The 23,230-nt window shown below is 28.1% G+C and overlaps 1 protein-coding gene across 1 annotated transcript in view; it reads right to left on the bottom strand.

Annotated features, from left to right (window-relative positions):
* Positions 1 to 4,802: 4,802 nt before the first annotated feature.
* The window catches only part of LOC122507310 (enkurin), a 40,711-nt gene continuing 22,283 nt past the window's right edge, over positions 4,803 to 23,230 (bottom strand). The window contains exon 5 of the mRNA XM_043619935.1: positions 4,803 to 6,309. The gene's annotated coding sequence lies outside the window, so the exon portion shown is untranslated. The remainder of the gene's footprint in view (positions 6,310 to 23,230) is intronic.

Genomic DNA, 23,230 nt, shown 5'->3' with positions numbered 1-23,230 from the left:
TGCTGCTGCTGCTGCTTTTTTTGTTGAGATAAATTTACACAATTTACAAAGGAAATATTTTTACGAAGTTAAAATTAACGAAGTCATTTTTTGATAATCTTCATAAACATTGGAGTTGAAATGAAAATTCCGAAAGAATGTTTCTGACTGTTACGGAATAAATATGTGTTCTTACAGACATATGAATGTTGTAAGGAGACAAATGTAGGTAGCATACGAAAGACAATGTTTCTATTTAGATTTTTTGTATGCTTTACTTTCTTCAATTCAATTTGATGAAAACGGTGTGAAAATTTATTGACAGGTTACTTCCGTTTAGGAATAGTGTTCGTTTCTTAAAGTATTGAAAATATTTCAAAATTAAAAGTTCCTTGGGTAAGGTATGGTGGTAATTTTATGTAATGCTCAATGTTGTTCAAATCAGTTCAGTATTTGACAGTTGCATCTCTACGGATTTCAAAGTTGTAGCATTGTTTCCTAAATTGCCATTATTTTTGGCATTAACAATGAAATCTTTTTGGCACTGTTGTAAGCTGTATAATAATTTTTGTTTCTTTACCAAAAATTAAGGATTTCAAAATTCCTCAGGAAAGGTATGGAGGTAATAATTATCTCCATACCTTTCCTGGGGAATTTTGAATTTTGAAATCCAAATCTTCAAATTAGTCAAGTAGTTGACTCTTATAGCCTACTGATTCCAAAATTGTAGCATTATTTCCAAAATTGCCATTATTTTTTAACAATGAAGAGTTTCCGGTATTGTTGTATGATGTGTGCTACAAGTTCGGATGCTATCCGGATGTGAAACTTACATCCGTAGTTAACACAAAAAATTGGATAGTATCTTCCACTTGATCTTGTCTGCCTCTTTCGAATGCTATATTAACAATACAAATTCTAAATCCGATACAGTCTGTTCGATAAATTTTTTAAGCCATAACTTTTCTGAACCATAAATTTTGAATTTAGAATACAATGCAAAATGTATATTCAATAATTGAATTTATATTTATACAATGCAGAAAAAGTTTTTTTGACAACCGAATCATAAGAACAGTAATAACTCAACTAGTAGCAGTGTTCTACGGTTCCTACAGTATTTAGCAATTTAGTATTCATTTCCTTTAGATTAGTACAAAAACGAAAAAAATCAGAACGATTGATTGCAGATTATAGGACAACATTATTCACGGATATACTTGTCTCACATCAAAAGGAATTATTTTTTCCAGAATCATTTAATTACGCACCACTTTCATAAAATTCTGTACAAGAAAAAAAATACAACTAAATAATGATGTTAATAGCTAGAAGAAGAGTGAAATGTCATAAAAGTACCAGGAACGAGATGGACGCGTGTGTAAAATGTGAAGACGAGCACATGTTGTCGAACCGGTTATAGGCGCACTTTCCCCATGTTCGTCATTTTGACTTCCCAGTTCCGAGTCACACACATTTCAGTAAAAGAAAAAAGAAGAAAGAGGAAGAGAAAGAGGAGGAGGAAGAAATTCAAGGCATGTTTTGAATGATCAATCTCTCAAATGAATGACAGGGAAGAAAGAAAAAGAGGAACGTGCTATGCAGAATTGTTTGGATTCGTGAATTATCCGTTTAACCTGCATACATATATACTTATAGTGTAGCTTAACAAACGAAAAGATCTCACGAGATAAAACCGCCTCCAATTGACGGTAACGGACGAGCAAACCGATCTCTGACCTTTATGTTCACCAGGAAGCGTTAGGAGAAAGAAAGGAGGAAGGTTATACTCTCTCGAGAGAGGAAATTTTCAGGCCAAAGATGTAAAGATATCATGTTTGTTGGAATCTGTATAGATATAGTTTGAGTTGAATGGCAACACGTTATATAGCAGCTGTGACAATACCGCACACACTCGATGACGATATTTGAGATAATGTAATAGTTAAACTCTTTATGCAGATGTATCAAGTTGCATTTCATAAGCGGTGTGTGCGCGCGAATATACTACTTTTACTTTTTCTTTGCCTTTTTTCTTTTTTCTTATTCCTTTTATTTCTTTACCAAGTTGTGGTGGTACTTATACTTTATCTACTTTACTTACTTTTATTAGTACTTGTACTTTATCATCAAGTGTTGTATCATCCCTTTGTAATATCCTTTTGTATCATCTTCTTTCAACTTTTATTGAAACACAACTCCTTTTCAACAAGAATTCTTTGAGTCATTAAATAAATTACTAACATTTTTATTTTCTTCAGCATTTACAATTGTATAAAGTTGCTTCTGCTTTGTACCAAATTGTCATCATCTGTTGGTATCCTAGCTTCTAAGCATTATTTGTTTGGATCAACAATTAAATCAAATAAGTATTTTTGTTGCATCACTAATCATTCCCTTTCAGGTTTCAAACCTTTCAGCATAAAATTATTTGGATCATCAATTAAATTAGTATAACAAATATTTTTATTCCTTGCAACATTTAAAATTCTAGCAGATTGTTTCTACGTGTATTAATTTAATGTTATTCACAACAGCAACTAAAACGGCAGCAAATTATTGTTGTTTATCCAAACTTATTATTATTTTTTACTATCTTAATCTTTTATTTTTTTTAATACAAATTGTTTGCATCATCAATTAAAACTTGTAACTAGTTTGATGATAAGTTTGCACCAACAATAGTAAATAATAAACTTACATTCACAAAAACACCAAACAAACTAGTAACAAGTGTTTTTATTCCCTCCAACATTTACAATTCTAGTAGGATCTTTATTCTTGTGCCAATTAGACATCATCCTTTGGTAACTTAAGCATCTAAACTTTAAGCCATTTCTTGTTCAGATCATCAACAAAATTTGAGAATTAGAAACAATGATTTTTTGTTTCATCTAAAATTAAAGTAAATTTTTGTTTTCTGCATAAATTTATCATCATCCTTTAGAATCTTCTTAACTTTTTGACACAATTTCTTTGAATCATCCTTTAAATTAATACTATGTATTTTTGTTTTCCTAAAATTGTAGCAAGTTGTTATTGGTGCAAATTTATCATCATCCGTTAATATCATAATTTTCTAAACTTTTAGGAGCAAATTTATTTATTTATTTGAAATTGCAAGTAAAAAGTAATTCTTTAACAGCATCTAAAGATGCAAATTAGTGATCATCTGTATATTATCATCAATATCATCTTTTAACATTCGCTATTTAGAACATTAATTAAATTTCTAGTAAACATTTTTAGGTCCCTAAAGCATTTAAAACTGCAGCAAGTTATTGTCGTTGTATCTAAAAAATTTTCATCATTCTATTTGTATCCTATTGTTTTAAACTTTTCTAGTTTTCAGCATAATTATTTTGAATTACAATTTAAATTAGTATTATTGATTTTTGTTTCTCTAAATCATCTCAAACTTTTGCTCCTCTAAAAACAACGGAAAATGAAACAAGTTGTTTTCGTTTTTGATAATTTATCATCCTTTCTGAGGATCCTAAACTTCTTAGGTAAATGTTCTACAACTTTTTTTTTCTTAACCTTTTTTTTTTTGTTAAACTGAAAATTTTAAAAAATTTGTAAAAAATTCGGTGTTATTTTGTCTTTGGCACAAAAATAATTTGATTCCACTGGATGAAAGTGTGACGGTAATAAAGTCATGTCGTGAATATTCAGTCGTACATTAATTTCCTGCATAAGGCATTTCTATTTAAATAATAAATTTTCCAGCACACAACTTCCTCATGTAAATAATAAATTTACAGTATTATAATTTTCTAAACAATTATCTTTTGTTATATTACGAGGATACTGTTGGCGTGTAAACAATTATCGTATCACCAAAGATTACTGCCACATTAATTGCTCCGCTGTCTGCGGTGTATAAAATTCTCGCCTCTCTTTAGATTTTATTTTCAAATTCTCATTTTTACTACAATTTAAATATTTTCCTTTTTTTACCCACATACATATTTTTGTTTAAATTTTCAATTATTTCCTTTCATTTATTATTTTTTATTCCTTATCTATTTATTTTTTATTATTTGTAATTTCTAATGGTGTATTATTTATTACACACTTTTTATAATTTATTATTTATTGATTATTATTATTTATAAATTTTATTTTCTTGTGTAAACGGGCTTATAATAATAAAAAAAAGTCTCTTTGTATCAAAGGTATTAAAAATTTGTAAAAGATAAAAGATTATAAAACAATGTTATTTATAAATAAAATTATTTATTTTTTACTATTTATTATTTATTATAATTATTTTTCTTCACCAATTGGCAATTTTTCGAACAATAACAAATAAAAACAATGATGAAATAAAAATTTATTATTCATAAGAAGAAAATTAAGAAGATTCATCGAAAATGCATGTCTCTTAATATGTCAGAACTTTGGTAATCATTTACACAATTGAATAGTAATTACGATTAGAATGCAGTAAAAAATGAAAAACCATGTTCCGCGGATATGTTAAATAACATGGGTCAATGGTTGCAGAGTTGTAAAAAATTTTTTTCCGCACACAAGAAATTAATTCTTTTTAATTACACGTAAATTCTATTCTTACAGACACGCATTTTTTTCTTGTTCTAAATGCGCTTACAACACTCTCAGAACAGAAAAAAATCCCCGTTTTATGTCTCTATCAATAAAATCGTAAACTAAAACAAATTAAAAAATTGCTTTATAATAGTTTTGAAAAAAAATTCTTTCATAGCTATTTATTTTTTTTAGATTTATTTAATTTTTCTTGGACCAATTTTCTGTTTGCTAAATTAGACTTATTTATTTGTAAATAATTTATTTAATGACACTGATATTACAATTACATATTGGTTTTTGTTTCATCGTAAATAAATAAGAAAATTCTCTCTTAAGCATACAGTTTTGTTTTTTTAAATTTGTGACACAAAAAGATACATTTTTCTTTTTTTTTGAGAATTATTTAAAAGTTCATTTAAAAAAAAATATTACCTATATTATTTTTAATAAATTAGAAAAAAATGAGGGAAATAAAATGCAGAATGAAATTTTTGCGAATCGTGTAAAACAAGTTTTTTTTAGTTATCAAATTTAATTTTACAATAGCTACTTTTTTATTACTTTTTTCAGTCTTAAAGTATAAAGATACTTTTTGCTGCTTTTTTAACAATTAATTATCGAGTGCGAAGCCTGTTTCTAGCATACAGATTTTTTTTCGCTTAATTGAAAAGGAGAATTTTTCTTTTCATCAAAAAAAAAGAAAAGAAAAAATTTGCATATACACTGAAGAGTACAAGTTGCGAGAAAAATATTTCAGGTCAATCCAGGTCAAGTGAAACTTAATAGTTGATTTTGCTTTTCCTTTCGATAATCCTAAAAAGTTAGACTATAATTCCTATTACAATTCGCTTCGATTATTATGCTGCATCGTTCGACCTTGCCACACCTCAAGACGTTGGTTATAATATACAATTTAAACACAGTTTCAGGAAATAATTTTCCACTCGTTTCAAAAATATTCTCGAAAGTATTCTTCTAGTTATCAAACACTGCTTTGTCTACATTAAATAAATAAATAAAAAAAAATTTTCAAAAAATACATTTTACATTATAAGAACGATATTATTTTCTTTACCGAGAAATCACAGAAAATTTCAGAAGCACATCCACCAGTAAAAAAATGTAAAAAAAAAATGCAAACATGAAGAAATATGATTAAAGAGAGCTAATTAATAAATTTTCACATCGATATATTAAAAAAACAGGAATGCCGAATGAAAAAGCGCGGCAACAGTTGGCAAGTTCGTAAATCAGTTTCGCACTCATGCTGCGAATTAGTCGCGCGATGAGATATGTTGCTGTTTATATATATATATTGATGCGTTGGTTTATTGCTCACACATGATGTGCGCATTTTATATTTTATAAGATGTATAAAACTATAAATATTATAAGCAGTGAAGAAGGTGAAATCGAGTATTGCACATATACAAGAAAATAGGGAGATGATGATGACGATGACGATGACGACGACAACGACTAACAATTTCAACGCGCGGCTTGAAGAAAGTTAAGAATTTTCACCTCTTAGAGAAAGCATATTATAGCAGCACCATGACGAATCCTTTGGGTATGAGGCATCCCAACAACTTTTGCAATTTTATAAAAGCTATTTTATAAATTTCCCCTCCTTTACAAATCCACATAATATCCGCAAAAGTAAATTTCCGGTCAAGATTCCACAAATAGTTTATATATCGTTCAAGAGAACACGACACTTTAATTCATATACCAGTCCATTTTTTTCCTTTTTTATTCGCCTTTCTGAAAATTTCACTGAAAAAATAATTTATTTCATTCAATTTATTTTGAATTATTTTTATATTTTTTTTATTTGGATCCAGTATTTTTTACATTTGGATTTAAAAGATATGCATTTAATTTAAATAAGTCGCATTTTAATAAAAAAAATCTGGAAAAAGTTGATTAGTTACATTTTTTACAAAAAAGTCGGAAAAAGTCGAAAAAGTTGCACAATCCGAGCCCTGAACTATATAAATAAATCTTAATTGGGTCAATTTTCATTATTACAAGGTTACAGGCAGTCGGGCACAACTGGTTATCCTGAGGATTTTCGGTTTCATAAAAGTGAACGCAAAATCTGTAAATGGGGTTTAATTTGTGTCTATTCAGAGTGTTAATCCTTTGAGACCATTTTCCCTCCTGTAAAAATTAAAATATTTTAGTTTTTTATTAGACTCAATTATCCTGTGTTCTTCTAGTTTTCAGAGAAATTTGAAGCCCAAAAATATTTATCATATTTATCAAAAATAACGAATATGCAATGGAAATACCTAAAACATTAAAATTAAACTTAAAAAGTGCTTTTTTCAAAGATGGACACTTTCAATTTTCAATTTTTATCTCTCATCCTAATCTTTAAAAAATGACATATTTTTTTCCACTTATGCGAACGTGGTATATTTTTATTTAATTATTACTTACAATATTTTTTAATCTCAGTGCACGAAAGATTCAATATAGTGAAAATATTTTTAATTAGTGCAATATATTTGAAAACGAACATCAAATTCGTAATCAACAACCCCAAAAATACCTATATAGTAATTTTCAAGAGTTTTGCTGCAATTTTAAAAATGTTAGTCCGCCATATTGGATCCACCATTTTGAATTTGCAAATATGACTTCATATTCGTAATCAGCGACCTTGAGAACCCCCGATAAGGCATTTTCAAGAGCATAAATTAACTTTCTCATCTTTTTGTTCGCCATATTGTAACCGCCATTTTGAATTTTTTAAATTACATCATACTCGTAATGAACGTCGCCAAAAACCTCTAAATACATATATATTGTGAAGCAATTTCATTAGAAACATGATCCGCGGAAAATTATACTACCTACTGCTTTCACAGAGTATCTAACAAGGATTGAGAAAAAAATTCCCTGACTTTTTACTAATTTTATTTTTGCTTTCTTGGGGCAAAAATATGGTAACTGACATATTTAACAATAAATTAATATATAATGATAGAAACAAACGATAATAAAAATCTTCTGAGTTTTGTTAGAATAAAAAAAAATTTTATTCACAAAAAATTTTAATTTTTGTATAAAGTTTTAGAAATTTTCCTGACTTTCAATGAAATTCTCTGACATTCACTGACTTTTCTATGACTTTTCTCTGACTAAAAAAATTCCCTGACTTTTCCCTGGCTTCCCTGACTGTTGGACACCATGTTTCATTACAAAAAAAAAAAATTGGTTTAAAACAAAAAAATCGTTTCCCTAATATTCTTCAAATTATAAAATAGTAAAACTATAAATAATAGGTATATTTATTTAAATAAATTAATTTTATTTATTGTTAATTTAGTTGATTCTATTTTTATCAATATTTATATCTTTAAACAGCAGAGTAACTAAAATCTTACTTCTTTTTTTGAAATTTGTATTTCCCACTATACACTGAGAAAAATTTGTTTAATTCAAATAACTGATTGCTTTCCAATTATCAAATAAATATTTACTTAAACCAAGTAATTTTTTATTTAAATCAAAAATATTGTATTTGAACCGAGGATTTAAAAAAATTATTTTATAATTATTTGCTATTCATTTTATTTTTTGGTAAATATTTATTTGATAATAATAATAATAGTAGACAATTTACATACTTTAATCAAATAATTTTTTTTTTCAGTGCAATAGACCAGAATATTAATAAGAAATATTTAACTCAGGAGTTCTTCAGGTTGCTGATCATGAATCGGAAGTCAGAATTTGAAAATTCAAAATGGCGGATCCAATATGGCAAGCAATTTTTTAAAAATTAATAAAATTTACTTGAAAGAAAAAATGTCTCTAATTACGAGAGGAGAGGGGGGGGGTGAAATTTTCCAAAAAAAATGTCTTACGTAATTTATGGCAGTGGCGGATCCAGGGGGGCCACGGTTGCTTGCCCCCCCCCAAGAGTCGTGTATTCCTATGAGATAGAAAGAGATAACACCATATTGATTTCATTTTTTTAATGGATGCCCCCCCCAAAACCTTTTTTGGAATGCTTGGCCCTCCCCAGAAGCCTTGTCTGGATCCGCCACTGATTTTATGGACGGCCCCAAACTTGTTACTCGAGGGTTCTTTGAGCCACTGATTACGAATTTGAAATCCGATTAAAAATTGCTTTGGAAAAAAATATTTTATTCTTGCAAACAAATGTTTATTTAAAATAAAAACATACATTATTGAATTAAATAATTCTTAATATGTGGTTTAAGGGAACTTTCTGGTGCAGAATTGGTCAAAAAGACACTTTTTTGAACTCTTATTGTAAAAAATGTATTATAGTTATTGCAAAAATTCCTTGTGGATATTGTTACATATTACAGGAAGAGAATTAAAGGATAATTTGTTTCTTCTAATTATAAAATTTTTTAATTCAAATAATTTAAATTTGAAGCAAATTGCTATCTACTTGATACGAAAAAATAAAATATTTAAGTCAAGTAAATGTTCATTTGGTTCAAATACGGATTTAATGCGGATAACAGGCAAGTAAAAATCATTTAATAATTAGATCAATTAATTTTTACTTAATCCAAATAATTTTTTCAATTCCATATAAAAATGAACCATTTTCACAAATTTGAATCTCATATATTCACTATTTTCAACTTAGAAATTCAAGAAAAAAATCCTGTCCTATTTTTATGTTTGTATTAATTCCTCTTTCGCAAGAAAGAAATAACTCTGAAACAAAGAAAAATCAGAACGTCATGTGCGGTATATTAACAAGTCTATGAATGAATGTTTAAATTAATTACTTTTACCACTTGAGTGAAATAACACATGCGATAATTATGTCTGACAGTTTACAATAATTTCAACTTCACTGTTTCTCTCTGTATATATATAATAATAATGCAAAAGAATTATTGCATAATATAGAAGCAGGTACACACAAATTTGTACCTCTGCATATATATGTAAGAAATATTTAGTAGAAAAAAAATATTTTCAATTACAAAAGGATTTTATAACAGCATTTGATGTTGAGAAAAGTGTAAAGAAATGATTTCCATGTGGCAGGTGTAATAAATTTGTTTTACGATTCCTCTAAGTGATTCAGCATGTTCGGTCTCGTTTCTCATATTATATATACGTGTATGTATTATATTTCATATTCACGATCTTGAAGATGTGGCACGTTGAAATTTATATATATATTGACGCGAAAGTGAAATGCTTCTCCAACTTTTTTTAACCGATAACCAAAAAATGAAATGTAATGTGAGTAGTGTTTTATATAATTATTTGCAAAAAATAAATACATATAATATATATAAAGTTACATATATACATGCATAATTTTCCAATTCCACTTTTATATCTCGTTCCACCAATATTTCATTTTCAGAAGTGTTCCCATTATTTTCAAAATTTAGTATTTTCATACAAATAATTTAAAAGCAGAAATATTGAATATTTGAGATGCTATTAATCTCAGAGTGATAATAATTTCTCTCTTTTACTTTGTAGTAAAAAGGTTTTTATTATTTTTTAAAATGATGTAAATGTTTTTTTATAATTGATATAATTATTATTAAACTTCAATATTGAATTATTTATTGAACTTCCGTGTATCCAAAGGCTATTACGTATAAGATAAACTGTTGCCTCGTTAGCCGCATTTATTACCAACTTTGAGAACGGTATATACAAATTCGTTTCACAGTAAATTGATGGTAGTTACGAGCAATGATAGATTTTTATGGTATAAACTAAATTTGTGTTTTGTTTTTTATTCGAGGGTTGCAATTATTTATTATAGTCTCTTCTTTAGTAAATTGGAATTTAATACAACTTCCTCCTACAGCATCTAACAATTTGTAGCAACCTTGCCGAAATATTACAGTTGCTGAAAGTCGAGAATATTAAGAAAACTTTACGATCATCAATTAGCATTATCAATGCTAGCATCCTAAACATTTCGACATAACTTGTTTGGATCATTAATTAAATAAGTTATAAGTATTTTTGTTATATCATCCCCTTTCAGCTTTAGAACTTTACATCACAAATTGTTTGGATTATTAAGAAATTTAGAATCACTTTTATCCCTTCCAACATTTACAATTGTATGACGTTTTTATTTGTACCAATTTGTCATCATTCGTTAGTATTCTATCCTTTTAGGCATGGCTACTTGTTTGGATCGTGAATTAAATTAGAAATAATGTATTATTTCCCTCAAAAGCATCTAAAATGGTGGCAAAATGTTGTTAAAAAATTATCATCATCCGTTAGTATTAAAATCTTCTTAACTATTTAGCACACATTATTTAGGTCATAAATTGAATTAGAAACACTGTTGAGATCACTGATTGAATTTCTAGTGAGTATTTTTGTTCTCCCAAAGACATCTGATTCCGAAGCAACTTCTTGCTATCTATACAAATTAATCATCAACACAAAACCAGTTTCACAAACACCGATTAAAAGTTAATCAATGATTTAATCTTCAACCGACCAATCGTGAGAGGTTAAACTGGCTCGAATCACTGATGAACTTTTAATCGGGATTGGTGGATTGTAAATCGCTTAGCATTCTAAGCTTCTAAATTTTTCTGTGTAACTGGTTTAGAACATCAAAGAAATGAATGAATAGTAATGTATGCAATCACGGCGTGCACGGAAAAAAATACTATGTTTGGGACATCCATTCACACGGATAAGGACGGTACACCAACTATATTTAGTAGACAATAACAAACCATTTCTATGTAATAATCCACTAATAGATTTTTCAGTTGATGCATTTTACTAATTTTCAAAAAAGTACACTAGCTACTAGAAAGAAAATATTGTACCGAGCTTCGGAACTGAGAATATCTGTTTGTGAATTCAGGAAACTGTAAATATAATTCTGTGTCTTGTCTTTATTTATTAACATGCTTTATTTCTTGATTAACGCCATCTATGTAGCAGTTATTATCCAGCAGCGTCTGAAAATAGAGCAAATTGTTCACAATCCCGTCTGTTAGGTTTTTTTTAACAGAGGAGAGGAGAACGATAACTATATAAAACCTTTCCTGATTACAACTGGCTTTATCAACAGCCACGTACTAATGGTGTACTGAACTATAATCGACAGTCCACATCATTATACCTCGACATCAAATCTCCCGCTAGACATGTTGTAACGAAGTGTTTCGTTACTTCATCTTAATCTGCTTCATCTTAATTTTCATCTTAATTGTCGTTTGCTTGTCTCTTTCTTATCATATATGTCTTATCATATATGTCTCGTTTGTTGTCAAGTCTCTTGTATCTTTCTTTCGTATCAGCGTGTGAGGAGCTGTGGTTTTCGTGAAATCAGAATTTGAATGATTTTGAACATTATTAATTGTCAGCGTACTTCACACGGTCAGCGACCCTTTCCTAGTCTCTTTCAGGTGCCGTTCCATGGGGATAAGGAAGAAGGGTTTGAATTCGAGTTTTTATAAATAAATAATTATTTTTGGTTAATTGTGTGTTTTAATGTGTTTTGCGTTATTGATAACCGGGGGAGAGTACCAGAGAGTAGAGAATATTTTTGTAGCGTCTCAACGGTCGTGTTTGAAAAGTTCGTTTGGTTGTTCGTTGTTCAGAGGACCGTTTTGCATCACGGTATCGGCTTGACAGAATTCCCTGATGAGATTGTGTGGATTTTGGGAAAAGCAGTAGTTGCGAATATTTAAATATATTAATTTGGATCATCAGTAATAATCTCTACGTTACAATGTATATCTCGAAAGTATCAAAAACACCGGGTTGTAGCGAGAGTTGCGGTAGGGATACCCATCATCCGAGTACTAACCGCACTCAACTGAGTTCAATCTCGATAATCACAAACCACAGAGTTTCACTATTGAGCTATGCCATCGGTTGAACACCAAATACATCAACGACGAGTGAAAAAAACCAGAAAGAGTAGGTTTTAAGGCAAATGAGAAGGACGCCAAAAGAGAAGTAACCGAAGAAAAATGAAAAATTTACAATGAGGTAGATCCTGACATCAGTTACACGATAATCGTAGAAGCAAGAATCAAATCGAAGGATCAAATCGTTGGATGCAAGTTGCAACAAAGCATTTCATTACATGAACCTTGTGTGGTTTCTGTCATTTGGAATATAGAATTTTCGTACATTTCAGAGATTGATTCTCTTTGGAGGTACTCTGTGAAAATGAATTCAGTCCACATATTCTGTCGTTTTGTCTCACCGTCATTGTATCCGTCAGTTTGGTTTGTCGCGGAATCTCCCCTTTGATAAATTTATATTTAATTGATAGCTGATTGAACAGTAGATGCATTTAATTTCATTATTGAAGACCTATAGCAAAGTTAATACATATTGGGACTTAAGACTTAAGTTATGACTGCGGGCTCTGGAGACTCCAGTTGTAACTGCAATTAGAGTCTCCAGTTATCACTACTTATCTACCAAATTGTATTGACTTGAATGCTACTACTAAAGTCACTCAGGCAGTTACTATTTGGGTCCTCGGTTTTTGTAGTCTCTTTGTTTTCTCAATGTACATTCCAGTATAGCTACTGGGAAAGAAACTCGACAAGTTCGCTATTCGGAACCTCGAAGTGCATAACTTCTGTTCAATGACTAAACTGAATAGGAATCATTTGTCATGAAATTGCACTTCCAATATCAGAACATATTTTTTTCTTACTAGTTGAGTATAGGTAGATGCATTTAGTAGGTATTCCTCATCTAGCTATTTTATTTCTCTTTTCTCTTCAATAAGTGGCTAAAGGTTTCCAGATGATCTTGAGGTTGATGTTCAGTTACATCTTCCTCCTTCATTATCATCATGATCATCATCGGCGTCCACACAGTCTAAAATTTAGATGACTGAACTCCATAAATTCCAAAGAATATTAAATACAATTCGTCGATGACACAGCTTGAATAGTGAAGCTCCTTGGCTTGCGATCATCGAGGTTAAACACCTTTAGAACAGTTAGTACTTAGATAAATAACGGCGCCTAATTGGCACTGTTAATTATTGTCCAATACACACCATTAGAGTTCGACTGTCGATAAACTGATTTGCTCAGGTAAAGTTTTCTGCAGTTTTCTATTTCTGCAGTAGAAACACCCAATAGGGATGGTTCAAGCGAATCAGGCAAATGCGGGTACTTCTAATACCTAAAAAGTACTTTTGCTTGTAGCCTTCTTGGTGAGGGCTAAGGACACTAAAGACCAGGATAAATAACTATGCTTGAAGTGTACATTGAATCGATTTTTTTTTGCATAAATCCATAGTATATCTATTAAAGAGTAGGTTCACGGAAGTTCAAAGCTTTGCAATTTTAGATTAGAGAAAATATGGGAAAATTTTTCAGAAGGGAAATTGTGAATTGCAAATTTCATACCAATTTCAAAATCCAATGGCGGTGGGTCTTGCAAAACAACTACTAACTTTTAAATTTTTAACTGAAAAAATTGTGAAATGTTGCTGAAATATTAATTTCAATAATGTCCAAGTTTGAATAAATTTAAATAATTCTTTCCCTTGTGCGCACTAAAACCACTAAAACAGAAACAAATCAACTTGTTTGATCCAGACCTTCAATCAATAAAACTTATCAACACAATACTCTATTTCCGATCAAGGAAATGCATCTATTGTTTCAAGTAATAAACCAAAATGAATATATTTATAACCCAGCATAATCGGAAAGTTTTGAAAAGTAAAATTAAATTTAGACCGTGTATAATATGAAATTTCTTTTGTAAAATGAAATGTTGCCTAATGATAGGTTTGCATGTTTCATGGATGTCAATCGTGTGCGCCCTCGGCCTAGTTAAAAAAAAATGAGAAAGGCCTGAAAGTCATCTTTTACTCTCGCGGTTAATCTAATTAGAGTAGAGATAATGAAATTATACTGTCTCTCCAATTTGCCATTGACCCGAAGGGGAGCTGTGCGCACTTTCGCTAGCAACCGTTACACGAGACAGGATGTTCCCTATCAGGTATCGAAACAAGTCTGGAAATCCCACCAACATTTTGGCATCTCTCGAAATCTTCGAAGAAAGTCGTTTCTGAAAGCATATCCTACTCCATCGCGCCAACTGAATTAAATTCCTTTGTTACACAAAAAAAAAGGAAAGAAGAAGAAAAAAAACAAATACCACATGTCAGTTGCGAAAAATGTCAAATATTCCTTCGGTCCTGCAAAGAGGGATTCGAAACAAAAATAAAAGATAAAAATCTAGAGACCTAGCACTTTCCTTTTCGTATAAGGAGAGAGAGCAAACGAATACCTACATCTTCAAACTAAAATATTCATTTTTCACTTCGTGAAATAGATAAATATTTTCATGGAAATATTAAGTTAATAAAAATTTATACTCTTCAATTGTTTCATTTTATCAAAAAATCGTCCCATTTTCTTTTTTCATCGATAGAAAAAAAAATTGATTTGCATATTTTTTGGTAAAAAAAATTTCTATTGTTCAAATTTTTCGTTGCGTAAAAAATTCACAGAAAAAAAGTAATATTATTTGCCATTGAGTTGTTAAAGAACAATGAGAGTCAAGAAAAAAGGCATTGCAGCATCAAAAATTGTAATTCTCTGTTTGTGTCTATGTGTTTGTATAATTTTATAAGGTGAATTAGTTTCTGCAAAAAAAAAATGATATCTAACCTAGAAACGTTATTCATACATGTAATCTGTACGCAACGATAACGTAATATCATCGCGGAACTGGGCAAGAAGCATGAACTTGGTTTCACGCAATGTTAACGCTACTCGCGTGTTTAATGAGGATTTCAATTAAAATTGTTTTATACATAATATGCAGTCTAATGCAACACTTCTACGTCCACCAGATTACATTGTTGAAACACAAATTACATATTGGGGAGAGTCTCCAGTTGTGAGACGGGTTTCATTTTTGACCCGTAAATTGTAAACAGGTAAACGAAATTGTAAATAAAATACACCGTTCGAAAGGTAACAGAAATACGCAACTTTTATTAAAAGAAATATAGTGTTTCGATGAACTCAAAAAATTTTACGATACATTTTCCGAGCACATCGCTTTTTTCAAAAAAAAAAAATGTCTCCAGTTGTGAGACACTCATTAAAAATTGCTAAAATTTAATAAGTTTGACATAAAACGTTATGTTTAGTAGAAATAATTAAATATATTAATAATATATATTATTATATACTAAATAATAATATTTATTCGCCAAAATATGACTATCAAATAAACACAATTAAATAGCTTCAACAAGAGCATTAAAATTGATTTCTTCTGAATCAATTGACTTTTTTCCACTTGACATGCCCAAAAATACTAGAAAAAAATCAAAACAACATTTAAATAGTATGCCTGCAAATTTGTATTTTTTATGCTGCCCAGATGGGTGTTGACACCGTCTCACAACTGGTGATATGCTGTGTCTCACACCCAGAAATTGGCGCTATTTTGAAAAAGGAAAATTAAATTATTTTCAACCGTAGATTGGAACAATGCAATATTGCATCACAAAATATAAGGAAAAGACTAAAAGAAAATGCATTACATTTACCTTTTCCAATTAATTAACTTGGAAAAAAAGTACTTTGCATTTATTGAAAAAACGCTTTTTAGTCGATTATCACACACAGTGTTGGTATTTAACAAAAACAGTTTATATATCCGCTTCGGCGTACATGAAAAAGTTGGCTCATGTAAAAAGAAATGTTTTTATATAAACCAATCGGATTTTTAATATTGCATGTTAAAAAAAATTGACTGTCTCACAACTGGAGGTGTCTCACAACTGGAGACTCTCCCCTTCTTTTTATTTCGATGTATGAAAATTTATTCATCATAGTGGAAAACTTGTCAATTTCTGTAATAAATATTGAGGTTTTTAAAGAAGAATTCTTTTTGCCATGAGTCAGAAGAGGGCATTTTACTCCCTGCATTTAGTAAATGTCTATTTTGGTCCCTAGGGTCAGAGGAAGTCATTTTAATCCCTAGGTTTAGAAAAGGTGGTTTCACTTTCTAGGTGTAGAAGTGATTTTTTTGCTTAACCCTTTGCCTACTCAAGTGACCGTTATACTTACTTTTTAGATTGAAAAAAGTTGTTTTAAGAACTAGGTAACATTCTAGGTTAAAAAAACCATTTTACTACCTACAGACACAAAAAGCTATATAACTATTCAGATTTGAAAGAAACTATTTTATTCCCAGTGGTCGAAAAAACAATTTTACTTCTTGGGTCGACAAAGTCACGTTATTTACCTAGGTTCAAAAAAGACTATTTTAGTCCCGACGACCAAATAAAGGCTTTTTTACCTAGAATTAAGAATAGAAGGTTCAGAAAAAATAATTTTACTATTTCTATTTTTAAAAAATGGTAATTTAAAGCCTAGAGTCAAAAAGACAACTTTATTGGCCAGTGGGTCGATTACATTTTATTTCTACTTTCACTTTGATACATTTTTTTCTTTTTATTTTCACTGTCACTTTAATAAATTTTTATTTTACTTTCGCTTTGAGAGAAAAAGAAAATGTAAATAAAAGTAAAAACTAAAAAATATATCAAATTAGAAATTGTAAATTGAATATGAGAGTGAAAATGAAATTGAAAAAAATTCCATTAAAGTGAAAATGAAAGTAAAAAGAGAAAATAAATGTGAAAATAAGAGTGAAAAAATGAACAAATTTGTCAAAGTGAAAGTGAAAACGAAAATAAAAAATCTGTTAAATTGAAAGTGGAAATGAAAGTGAAAGTAGAAATGAAATTACGTAATCGAACTCCTGGTTCAGAAAAAGCAATTTTGCTCCCAAGGATCAGAAAAGACTTTTAAAGTTTAAAATAGTATATTTCGTAACGAGTGCGAGCAGTTGTCAATTTTTGAATGAGCACTTTTTTTGGAACAAACTGTAGGCGAAGCTTCGCTTCGTTCAAAAATTGGCAACTGCTAGCACTAGTTACGAACGATATTTTTCATAACAAGGTGCAAAAAAGTGCCCTTTTTTGCACCGTGTTATGAAAAATTATGTTTTACCACATATTTTAAGAAAATATATGTTATCCTCTAATTTTAAACACAAAAATACACCTATATTTTTAACAAATTAAAATTTTTTTTTTTTTTTTTTTTTTTTTTTTGATTAAAAATCATTTAAATATTCAACAAAATTATTTTTAAACTAATTTTTTGTGAGGAATTCAATGGTCATAAAATAAAATCGGTCGGAAAATATTTTGACCCCTTTTGAATTCTCATTTTTCTTAAAAATTGGTGGATTTTGAAATCCATACGTAATTTTGTAGAAAATATGTTTTTGAATCCACAGAAAAATTTCCAAATAAAAAAATTGATTTTCATAATTTTTATAGAATTTTCTGGAAAAAATCTCTGTTTTTAGGCAGAAAATAATAAAAAATACAATTATTCTTTATTTTTTTAAAATGAAAATTCATTTGTTTATTTTTCTAACTAATTTCAGATCACAATTTTTATAAATATAAAAAATAAAAATACAAAAAAATTAGGATAAAATTGTGATCTGAAATTAGTTAGAAAAATAAAAAAATGAAATTTCAATTTAAAAAAATAAAGAATAATTGTATTTTTTAGCATTTTTAGCCTAAAAACAGAGATTTTTTAAAAAAAAATTGCTTTAAAAATTATGAAAATCAATTTTTTTATTTGGAAATTTTTCTGTAGATTCAAAAACATATTTTCTACAAAATTATGTATGGATTTCAAAATCTACAAATTTTTAAGAAAAATAAGAATTCAAAAGGGGTCAGAATATTTTCTGACGGATTTTATTTTATGACCATTGAATTCCTCACAAAAAATTACTTTAAAAATAATTTTTTAAAAAGCAAATTTTTTTCTCGAGACGAAAAATACAACTTTCTTTCTTTCCTGGAAACAAAAAGGGCATTTTACTCCCTAGAGTCGAAAAGTAAAATTTTATAGGTCAAAGAAACCTATTTTACTCCCCAAGAAAATAAAATACGGTTTTTCTCAAATATTCTGAAAGCCGAAATTTTTAATTTTTAATTTTAAATTCCCAAGCGTAAAGAAATAATTTTATTTCCTAAATTCGAAAAGTTTATTTGACTCCTTAGGGTTAGAAATAACAGTTTTACTCTCTAGGATAATAATAGATCTTTTTACTCTCTAATTTTTTTTTATTTAGTTTTTTACTTTTGTTTGTTCAACTCCTTAATTTAGAAAAAGTGTCATTTTACTATCAAGCACCAAAAAAGACTGCTTTACTCCCTAGGTTCAAAAAAGTCGATTTTTCCTTTTTGAATTAGAAAGAGTATTTTTTCCCCCTATTATATAATTTCCTATTAAAATCCAAAATTTACCAAAAATCTATGAAAACGCCCCTAAAGAATAACTTTAATTAATTTCAATATAACGAATCTAAATTGAATTAAATAATTAAAACAAACGTAAAAGGCAGAAGAATCACTTAATTATTACCTCGAATGGAATGAAAATTATAAAGAAAAAAAAACAACAAAAACTCCATACAATAATAGCAAGGGTGAGAAAAATGTTATTTAAGCAGTAACCTGAAAATCGTTGTAATAAACGCATTAAAGTTGAAGATGTAATAGAAGTCAATTATTTATGTGTGTATGTATGCACCTTGATGGTACACTTTTTTTATTAATTCTCGCATCAGTGAGTCTATAAGGAAAATTGAACAGAAATTCCATGCTCCAATTAACTTCTCTCTCCCCCTCTCTCTTATTTCTCTCTCACTCACACACGAAGAAGTCTTCAGTGAGAATAGAATTACGCAATTTGATGCGAAGCTAAAAAAAGTGAAAAGAACACAGATGATTATATGGGCGAATACGTATATATTTTATATACCAAAGATGGATAAAATAGAATACGATAAACGTCTTTGTAGTTGGTGGAAAAAGAAGGGAAAAAAATATATTCTGACACTTTTGCTAAATAATTGCTTTTCTCTTCAATAATTATCTCATCAACTTCTTTCTGCTGTATATTTATAATTTTTTAACCCCATATTATCCATTAATCTTCACTTTTGATTGCTCCTTGGTGTATGCATAATTGTTTCATCAATCGATAAATTAATTTTGCTATAAGAAATCTCTTAAAACTTGCAAAAGAAACATTTTGTATATTTTTGAAAGGTAAATTTCTAAATATTTTTAAGCTTTTGATAATTCTAAAAAAACATGGTCGGTTTGGCCCTCTTTGCCCTAAAAATTATTATTATTATTATTTTTATAAAACTATAATAAATAAAATACACAACAAGAAAGCATTTGTTTGTTTTCAAAGAGCGAAAATCGTCTTCCTTACTCCCTGGGGTCAGAAAAAGTAACTTTGCTCCCTAGGGTGAAAAACAGCCATTTCATTCCCTAGAGACTTATTTGTTAAATGAAGAATGCATTGATTTCGAAGGATACATAAAATATTGAGCAAAACTAATAAAAAAATACAATCAAAATTAATTAAATTAATACCTGAATTACCACGAATTCTAATACAAAACCTTCAATTTCTGACAAAAATTTATTTTTTAAATAACTTAAATCTTGAACAATCATTATAAAATAAATAAATTATTTAATGAATAATTTCACTTAAATATTTCAAAATTAATTCAATTTAAAAGAGTTGCGCATATACAATTTTCATAAATAAATGAACTTTAAACCGTTAGAATTTGAAATTTTATAAAATTTCGAAGAAAGAATAAGTTACAAATGATTGCAGAAATTCAATTATTTTCAAAAGAAATAAAATTCTTATCACAAAATTCAATTATGTTCAAAATTTTATACAAAAAAATCTCGACAAAATCCCAATTATTATTTTTATAAATAAAAAAAATTCTTCTTCAAAATTCAATTATTTTCAAAAATTGTAATAAAATTTTCACAGGAATTCAAATATTTACAAATTTTTTATAAGTTTCTTCTCAAATAATAATAATTCAATTATTTTCAGAAATAACAAAACTCATTGCAGAATTTCAATTATTTTAAAACAATAGTTTTAATCAAATTCCCTTTAAAAATGTAACTATTCTAAAAATTTTTATTAAAATTCGTCAAAAGAATTCAATTATTTAAAAATTTGTGAATAATTTTTTTTTTTTTATTTCAATAAAAAAATTAAAAATTTATTTTTTCTATTTATAAAAATAGACAAAATAAAGCTTTCCTATAATATAGTTATTATATCTGTGTGTAAATATATTCATCAATTAACACTAGAATAGGCTATTAATTTTGTCACTTTATGTAATTGTTTTAAGAAAAAAGAAAACAATTGAACAATTTCACACAAGAATTTATTGTTCAAGTTTGCCTGACTACTATAGGTGCTAATAATTGTTCAAAATGACGCCTTTCTTTTTTTTCCTTCTTCAAGAAAGAGTGTATAAAGCGTAAAATATTATTTTTATATCCTTATCATTCAATTCATTTATTTCTATAGTCTTTTACTTTTAATATTTATTTCCAAGCGTGGAATAGAGAGAATTTTACAGTATTTGTTTAAGTAGCAATTATTAAAAAGATACGCAAGTTGAAAAAATTAAGTTTGCTCTCTCTCTCTCTCTATATGTATTATGTAATACAATTCTTTATAATATTTGTAAGCGTAATACTCAACACTCTCTGCAAGATGTCCCAGATTCTAACCTGCTTTTATTATCTTTCTTTGTAAAACTTTATTATTTTATATATTAAATAATACCAATTTTTTAAATGATTTTTAAAAATATTTTTAATATTATCATAATATTAATTTATGAAAATAATATTAATATATTATATACCTAATAATAAATAAAATTATTAATTAAATAAGATAACAAGAGTAATGTAATTAATTAGGGAGTAAAGTGGACTTTTTGAGTCTAGGGAGTATAAAGTCAACTTTTTCGAACCTAGGGAGTAAAGTAGCCTTTTTTGGTATCCTAAGAAGTAAATCTTTTTTCTAACCCTAGGGAGTCAAATGCGCTTTTCAAATCGAAGGAAATAATTAAATTTTTTGTATTTTATTCTAATTCTTAACATTTCATGAAAAATAAAGTAAACATTATTGTAATTTTCAGTGATTAATAAATTAATTATATTCTGTCTACTGAAATTTGTCAAGATTGTTTAATTCTATATTTACTTTAGTAGATAAATAACTATAAGTAAAAACAATTGTAAATAAAAAACAAAAACTGAAAATTAAAAATAAAATAAATTAAGTAGTTCAAAACTACATAGGAATAAATAAAAGTAAATAGATAAAAATAATAAATAAGGCTAACAATAAGGCAAAAATAACTAAAAAATATAAAGGATAGAAATTAGCGAAGCCAATTTAATAATTGTAATTTCATTATGAATCAATTAATACCAATTAAATTGAAAAATGATTATAATTTAATTTGGAAATAAAAAAAGCAATCCGAGAAGTAAGAATTATATACGTTTTGCGGGAGTCAAACCGTGAAAACGAGTTCTGGCTTTTCCTTTCGTTTCAGAGAGAATCTCGTAACGTCGGAAGAGAAATTATGAGAATCCTCCCACTGTTAGTATTTAACAGTTACGGCTTTACGATCTTTACATTTCGCCTAGGCATTGGCCCATTGTTACAATTTGCTTAACTTTTTTTCTCACAACTCAAAAATTACCTCGGCCATTTAAGTGTAGACCCACTTTATTTTTTCCTTTCCAAAAACAAACAAGGTCTTTTACAGCAAAACAAATTTTTCATTATAAAAAAATATGTCACCCCAAAAAGTGATTTATTAAAAAAAATGTATTGGATTCAAATAACCGATTACTTGTCTATTATCAAATAAATATTTACTTGAATCAAATAAATTTTACTTGAACCAACTATTTCAGTATTTGAGAGAAGACAAATATTATTTATTTGATTTGAAAAAATTATTTGATACAAGTAAATATTTATTTGATAATAGATACATAAGTAATCTATTATTTGAATCACAAATATGGGGCAAAATTCCTCAACTGTCCAGGTCAAAAAATGAATTTTCTCTAAACTTTGCTAAAATGTTACTATTATTAGTAGAAGTGTAAATATAAATTTTTTTTGAATTTGATAAAATATTTTTTGAGTTATGGAGTTTCAAAATTTTGATTTTTTTGAAAATATCTTTTTTTCAATTTAATATAATGATAAGTAAAATTAATCAAATTTAAAGTATGAATAGTGATTTTTAAAGGGGTTATCACGGGCTATAAGCTGGTGATGGAAAAAAAATTGTTTTCTAATAACAATAATAATATATCTATAATTTAAATATATCTCAAAATCGATGTTTTTTATTTTTTTCTAACCTATTCCAATCGAAAGCTTACCTTTTTTCCTATGAGCCATGTAAAAATCAGAGTAGGACCATGGAAATTTTTAAAGAAATTAATTATAAATCATCATTTTCTATGTAAAATAATGATAAATTATTATTTTCTTCAAAAATTTCCATGGTCCCACTCTGATTTTTACATAGCTCATAGGAAAAAGGTAAGCTTTCGATTGGGATAGGTTAGAAAAAAATAAAAAACATCGATTTTGAGATATATTTAAATTAAGAATTTGACCTTGAATTTCAAGGTCAAATTGAAAGAAAACAATTTTTTTTCATCACCAGCTTATAGCCCGTGAAAACCCCTTTAAAAATCACTATT

This window comes from Leptopilina heterotoma, unplaced genomic scaffold (genome assembly GCF_015476425.1).
Source record: "Leptopilina heterotoma isolate Lh14 unplaced genomic scaffold, ASM1547642v1 Lhet_46, whole genome shotgun sequence".
Classification (NCBI taxonomy): domain Eukaryota; kingdom Metazoa; phylum Arthropoda; class Insecta; order Hymenoptera; family Figitidae; genus Leptopilina; species Leptopilina heterotoma.
The sequence above is the reverse complement of the archived record's forward strand: the minus strand, read 5'-3'. Positions and strand labels throughout refer to the sequence as shown.